At 52.4% G+C, this 7413-nt stretch overlaps 1 protein-coding gene across 1 annotated transcript in view; it reads left to right on the top strand.

The window, feature by feature from the left end:
• Nucleotides 1–4237: 4237 nt before the first annotated feature.
• The window catches only part of MYH9 (myosin heavy chain 9), a 92985-nt gene continuing 89809 nt past the window's right edge, over nt 4238–7413 (top strand). The window contains exon 1 of the mRNA XM_043563663.1: nt 4238–4573. The gene's annotated coding sequence lies outside the window, so the exon portion shown is untranslated. The remainder of the gene's footprint in view (nt 4574–7413) is intronic.

The raw sequence follows: 7413 nt of genomic DNA, 5'->3' as shown, positions 1-7413 counted from the left end.
AGTCAGACACTTAACAGACTGAGCCAAGGAGGGCTTCTTTAGCTAGGGAAGCATCTGGGCTAGTGGATGGGGATGAGAGAATTCAGGGCCTGGCCAACAGGCCCTTCCATTTGAGCGACCTCAGTTCCCTGGAGAGGGTGGTGCCAGGAGGCTGGGGCTATGAGGTAAATGGAAATGAACATTATCATTCATGCTCTATTGTAAGTGCATACTCTTTAGCAGTTTAGAAAACACCTTGAGGCGCGGGTCTCCTCTCTTCTTGCCAGCCATCCTTGGGACCAAGCAAGACGCAGTGATTATACCCATTTTACAGATAAGGAAACAGATGCCGAGTCCTGCTCAAGCATTCACTAAGGACCATTTTATGCTGGGCTTTGTGTTAGTTCCAGGTCCACAGAGACAAACAAGGCACGGCCCCTATGTGTCCTCAGGCAGCTTCCAGCGGGGGCGGAGGAAACAGCCAGTAGACGGAGGGTTAAAATCCAGTGTGCAATGAGAGAGATAAGGGAAAGATGATGTGATGTGATTGTACAAAGGACACGCGCCCAAGCTGGCCTGCAGGGTCGGGGAAGACATTTTAGAAGAGGTGACATCGAAGTGAGTCACTTTCTTCTACTTGGGATAAAATTATGCAAGTGATATGTGTGTTAGAAACACAGAGAAGCAAAAGAAAAAATCAGCCACAATCCTTCTATTAAGAGGTAACCCTTGGGGCACCTGGGTGGTTCAGTCAGTGAAGCCTCCGACTTGACTCAGGTCATGATCTCGCGGTTCGTGGGTTCGAGCCCCGCCTCGGGCTCTGTGCTGACAGCTCAGAGCCTGGAACTGCTTCGGATTCTGTGTCTCCTTCTCTCTCTGTTCCTCCCCTGCTCTCTCTCTCTCTCTCTCTCTCTCTCTCTTTCAAAAATAAACAAAGATTAAAAAGAAATTAAAAAAAAAGTGTCTGACTTCCACTCGGGTCATGATCTTGCGGTTCGTGGGTTCCAGCCCCGCATCGGGCTCTGTGCTGACGCTGACAGCTCAGAGCCTGGAGCTGCTTCGGAGTCTGTGCCTCTCTCTGTGCCTCCTCCACGCATGCTCTCTGTCTCTGTCTCTCAATATAAACAATTCTTTTTTTAAAATTTTTTTTTTCAATGCTTATTTATTTTTGGGACAGAGAGACACAGAGCATGAACGGGGGAGGGGCAGAGAGAGACGGAGACACAGAATCTGAAACAGGCTCCAGGCTCTGAGCCATCAGCCCAGAGCCTGACGCGGGGCTCGAACTCACGGACCGCGAGATCGTGACCCGGCTGAAGTCGGACGCCTAACTGACCGCGCCACCCAGGCGCCCCTATAAACAATTCTTAAAAAAAAAAAAAAAAAAAAAAAAAAAAAAGACACAACCCTTTTGGTGCCTGGCTGGCCCAGTCGGTTGAGTGTCTGATTTCAGCTCATGTCATGATCCCATGACTTGTGAGTTTGAGCCCTGCGTTGGGCTCACTGCTGTTGGTTCAGAGCCTGCTTCAAGATACTCTATCCCTCTAGCTCTGAACCCCTCCCCTGCTCATACTCTATCTCTTAAAAATGAACATTTTAAAAATAAATAAATAAATAAAACATTAAAAAAAAGACATAACCCTTATTTACACGTTATTATTCCTTTTTAAGCCTCATTCTCTCTTTCTGAGAACACACACATGCACACACACACATCGGACAGACACACAAACACTGTGCAAAAATAAATGAGATCCTGCTATAACAACATTCTCTAACTTGCTTTTCCTTATTTAACATATCTTAAATCAGTAATTACAAATCTAAATAAAATTTTAGTGTCTTTCTGAGTATTTTGCAAGATATGGATGCATCAACATTTATTCAATCTCTTATACCTTTATTTTTAATACTTAGTAACGATAAACAATGTTGGAAAGAATACCTTTTATTATTTATTTATTGGAAAGAATACTTTTTAAACCACTGTCTGCATTTTTCTTTCTTCCTTTAAGTTTTTTTCATGTTTATTCATTTTTGAGAGACAGAGAGAGAGAGAGAGAGAGAGAGACAGAGTGTGAGTGGGGGAGGGGCACAGAGAGAGGGAGACACAGAATCCGAAGCAGACTCCAGGCTTTGAGCTGTCAGCACAGAGCCCGATGCTGGACTCGGACTCAGGAACCGCAAGATCATGACCTGATCATGACCTTTTAATTAATTAATTTATTTATTTTGAGAGAGAGAGAGAGCCCCTGCTTGCAGGAGGGGCAAAGAGGCTCCATGCTGTCTGGACGGAGCCTGATTGGGGCTGACCCCACCAACGGTGAGATCATGACCTGAGCCAAAATCCAGAGATGGACACTTAACCCACGGAGCCACCCAGGCGCCCCCCCCCCCCGCCCCTTTATTAAAATTTTATTTTTAAGTAATCTCTACACCTATCATGGGGCTTGAATTTATAACCTCAAGATCAAGAGTCTCACGCTCTACTGACCAAGCCAGCCAGATGCCCCTGTGCACTTTTCCAATTATTTTTTTACGGTGAATTTTCAGAGACAACTGATCGGTTTACTTTCTTGCCTATATCTCTAAACCTAAGAGTGGGTGTTTGTATCCTTTTATTATTTTTTTTTTAAGTTTGTTAGGTGAAAAATGGCATCCCATGTTGTTCTGTCTGCATTTCTAATGACTCATTTTTTTTCATAATTAGTGGCCATTTATGTTTCTTCTTTCTTAGTTGCCCATTCCTTTTTTTGAACCATTTTTATTTTGGAGTACTTGGGGTTTGTTCGTTTTTTAATGTTTATTTTTGAGAGACAGAGAGAGAGAGAGAGAGAGAGAGAGAGAGAGAGAGAATGAGCAGGGGAGGGGAAGAGAGAGAGGGAGATAGAATCTGAAGCAGGCTCCAGGCTCTGAGCTGTCAGCACAGAGCCTGACTGGAGGCTCAAACTCACGGATTGGAGATCATGACCAAAGCTGACTTCAGCCACTTAAGCGACAGAGCCACCCAGGCGCCCCTAGAGTACTTGGGGTTTTTCTTAATGACTGAGAAGAGCTCTTTGTATATTGTTGGTAGTAATTCTTAGGGTTGCATCATTTTTTTCCCTAGTGTTCTTTTGCCTTTACATCATAAATTTTTTCTGAAGTTATAATTTAATCATGATAGTATGAACATTCCAAAAGGAAAGAGTAATGAGAAATTCTCCCTCTTCGATATAAAATATATTATAAAGCTCCCATCATTAAAGTATTTTGGAACTAGCACAGAAAGGTCAATGGATACAACTCAGAAACAGGTCCCAGCATATATGTTAGAAAGGTGATGAATCAGTGGAGAAGATGGTGTGTGGACAACTGGGCTTTTACGAAAATTGTTTTAGCTTTCCCCCTCATTCCACAACCAAACTGAACTCCAAATGGATTAAAAGATAAGTACAATTTTTTTTTTATTAAAAAAATTTTTTTAGTGGCCTCTACATCCAACGTGGGGCTTGAACTCACAACCCCTAGATCAAGTCGCATGCTCTACCCACTAAGCCAGCCAGGCACCTCTAAAAAATTTTTTTTAATAACAAAGTTTTTATCCTCGTGTAGTGGGCAGTGACCAAAAAGAGTGGCGCTTTGCCTACCTGAGAAAAAGTGCACACACACACAAATTCGTAACAAAAATCTGAAAGGGAATGTGCCAATTAATGGTGTGAAGGTAAAGAGGCCTGGAAGTGCACCCCAAGAACCCGTCTGAGCCAAGATCGGGAGGCCAGAAGACCGCAGCGGGGTCTAAAGACAGGGTCAGGAATCGAACTCAGGGCGCCCGCAGCGGATCCCGGGCTGAGTCCACGCCGGCCCCCACCCCCCCACCCCCCACGCCACCATAATTATGTAAAATAGCACTTTTCCCATATATGGTACTTAATATCTGTTCTTCTGGTAGGAGGGCACGGGACCGGGAAAACAGCTCGAGGGGCGGGGTGTCAGAGTCCGGGACCTCCCCAGCCGGCTCCCGCCCTGCCTCGCCCGGCCGCGGCAATGCACCAAAATCCCTGCCCGAGCCCTCTGCGAGCCTCCTCCTCCTGATTGGACTCTCCCTGTGTCTATCCCCCCCTGGAACCTGGCTGTTCGTCGGACCCGCCCTAGGGGGCGGGGCTCCCGCCTAGGAAGCGCGGAGGAAGGTGGAGCGGGCGGCGGTGGGGGCGGATGAGGAGGATGAATAACCACGCCTTTGGTCTCAGAGGCTCCTCTCACCCCCTTCCCACGGGCCAAGGTGTCTGTCCATCAAAACCGAGGTCGGACTGGAGTGGGCGAGGCAGCTCAGGGGGCGGAGTCCTGCCCCAGGCTCCGCCCCGGAGCCGGCGCCGGGCTGGAATAGGCGGGCGGCTGCTAGGGCGGGGCGGGAAGGCGGCGAGGAGCCGAGCTGGGTGCGGTGAGGCGCGCAGATCACCGCGGTTCCCGGGAAGGGTACGGAAGGCTGAGCGAGACTGACCTCCTGCAGCTCCCGCCTCGCGCGCTCGCCCCCCACCCCTGCCGTCGCCCGAGCGCTCGAGAAAGCCCTTTCGGGAGAAGCAGCGCCCGTTCCCCGGCGCAGATCCAGGTTCAGGTGAGCGAGCCCCACCGGCCGGTCCCGCCCCGGGCGGGGGCGGTGGCGACGGGACGCGCGGCGTCTGGGGCCAGCGGGCCGACGTGTGGCTCTCGGCCTCCGCGCGGCCGGCGACCGGCGCGAGCGGGCGCGAACGCCGCGGGGCCCGGCCGGGGCACCGCATCCTTCCGGGAGGGGCCCCGGGACCCCTGCGCGACGCTCGGGGACGGCGCCGCTGGAGGCGAGGCCTCGGGAGCCGGGAAGGCTGCGGGGCCGGCGCTCCCCGGAAACCCTCCGCCCCTCCCCCTGCCAGGCGCACTGCCCCGGCGGGGCACCGGGAGCCTCGACCTCCCGCTGCCGCCGGGGCACGCGCCCCGCCCTCGCCTCGCCAAGTGCCCGAGTTGGGCAAACTTTTTAACCCCTTCCGGGGAGCCGCTGTCCCTGGACCCGAACGGGTGAGCCGAGCTGGGGGGCTTGGGGCAGCGGCTCCTTTGGAAGTTTTCCAGGCGTTCTCGCCACGGAGGTAACGGGCAGGCGGGGACCGTTTGGCAGCTGTCAGGGCGTCCTCCTGAGTCAGACTCGGACTGTCCTGCTGTAGACATTGCGCTCGGCTCAGTTTCCGCCCTCCGCTCCCGACTTCCTCATTCGCCCGGCTGCGATCGGTCGGGCGGAGGAGGGGGACCGGGAGAGGTGCGGGCGGGTGCGTGGGCACCGCGGATCTGCGGGGGCCGGACGAGGCAGGAAAGACTACCCCCCTCCTCCACAGCCCCTCAGCCGTTGACTTCTGACTTCCGCTACCCCGGAGAGGAAGGCCCAGGAATGCCCGCAGCCATCTGCGCCCGCCCGGGAGCGCACCTGATTCCACCGCACCTGGGGGCCGCCCCACGCGGGCGGGGGCGGGGAGCCGGGCCCTGCGCCTTTAGGACCGGCCCGGGGCTATCGCATCGTCCCTGTTTGGGCCAAGAGTCGGGGTCTTTACCCTCCCTCCCCCGCTTCTCTGTACTGGGGGCCTCACTCCACCCTGTCCAGGGGCCACGGCTGGGGCGGGGGGGGGGCAGACTGCACCCCCACATCCCTGCAGAGAGCCCAGTCGTTTATAACAAATTCCCGGACAAGGTGGCCGGCTGCCTTGACTTGGGGGCAGGGTGAGGGCCCAGCTGCAGTCTGTGGCCCCACCCAACCGGTGTGGGGAGAAAGATTCCCGGGAAATCCCAGGTCTTGGCAGGTCCTGGAGACAGGCGGCTCTCTTTGCTGGGCAGTTGAGAGGCCCAGCAGCTTCTCGGTTCACTGCATCCTTTTCTGGGTTTAACAGGATTTCAGAGTAACTGTTGAGTAACTGTTGAAGGGGAAGAGAGCAGCAGCTCCTTCCTGCAACACTGTGGCCATTTCTGACTCCTCCGATAACCTGCCTCATAACCTCACCTGGTGGTTTATTCCCCTTTTGGTAAGGAGGGAGGTTGCTTTAAGGCCTGTTTAGACAATCACCCGATTAATATTAGTCAGTTTATATACAGGGCTGCTAGATGCATGGGGGAGGGTACATAGATGTGTAATTGAGCAAATATTTAACTGCCTGCTGTGTGCCAAGGACTCTGCCAGGTGGTGGGGGGTGTGAGGTTGAGTAAGACCTGGCCCCTGCCCTCGGGCACTTAGGGAGAGCCGAGACAAATCTGTAGATGACATGGCCCTCAGAAAGGTACTGTGAGTCATGGGGACTAAGAGAAAGGAGCCAGTCCACTCTGCTGACATCCCAGAGGCTCTTGGAGGAGACCTCTGCCCTCCAGGGGTTTACAGTCCTCAAGGGGAAATAGCATCTGAATGACTGAAATACAAAGGCAGCCTGTGATGAGCGTCCCAAGCACAGCAGAGACAAAGGATTCGAGGAATTCCAAGAGGGAGCACTTGTGTCTGGAGCTAGGGGGACAAGGAGGGAGGCTGGCCCCGGAAGAGGGAGCCCGCTGCAGGGCTGCAGGCTGGGCAAACTGAGGCAAGCCCTCAGTGTTGGAAAGCGAGGCCTCCTATTAGTGCGTAATTGAGCAATCAAGAGATTGCTTAGTGTAATTTGAGAGTCACTGTGCCCCCCACTTGGCTGCAGGGTGACACCAAAAGGCTCTGCTTTGGGCAGATCCAGGTGCCTGGATTGATTGGCAGGCTCTGTTCTGGGAAGGGCAGCTGGAGAGGGACGTTCTGTGGGGCTGCTTACCTGGGGGGCACATGAAGGTCCGGGAGAGAGAGGATCAGGGTCCTGGCTTTCTGCTTGTTTTGTTTTTGTTTTTGTTTTTTCATTTTAAACTCTTTAACCTAAGGGGTTGGAGATAGGAGAACTTCCCTCTTGCAGGATGAAGGACGCATGTGAATCACAGGCTGCCTCTTGCCTGTTCTTGCTCCAGAAAAAACAAAACAAGGATCTGTTAGCTTTTTAGAAGGAGCAAAGCACACTCAGAAAATGCAGCATTGTTGTGCGGCCTGGTAGGGTATTGCTAGAAACCAGACTAGCTGTGTTTTCTTCACTTCCTCTTCTAGCTAATCCTTCAATAAAGTGCTTAAGACAGCCCTTACCAGCTTGACATCTTTATTTCAAAAGGAGAGGAGGGGTTGGCTGTTGTTTTCCCCTGAGCCTGGCCTTACCCTTCTCTTGAAGGGGGAGAAAGAAACCCAAAGCAAAGGGGGGGAAAAAAAAAAAAAACTCATGCCTTGACAGCTTCCTCCCCAGCATCATGTTCCAAAAATATTTAGAATAACAAAATCTGTGTGTCGTCTTAATTAAACAAACGTCCTAATTTGCTGAGCATAAAACAGCATCTCTGCCCGCAGGGGCAGGAAGTGCATTTTCCCTTTGTGCAGCCCCAGAGAGTCACTGC

The sequence above is a fragment of the Prionailurus bengalensis genome, chromosome B4 (assembly GCF_016509475.1).
Source record: "Prionailurus bengalensis isolate Pbe53 chromosome B4, Fcat_Pben_1.1_paternal_pri, whole genome shotgun sequence".
NCBI lineage: Eukaryota > Metazoa > Chordata > Mammalia > Carnivora > Felidae > Prionailurus > Prionailurus bengalensis.
Note: the sequence above shows the minus strand (reverse complement) of the source record. Positions and strands in the feature narration are given on the sequence as shown.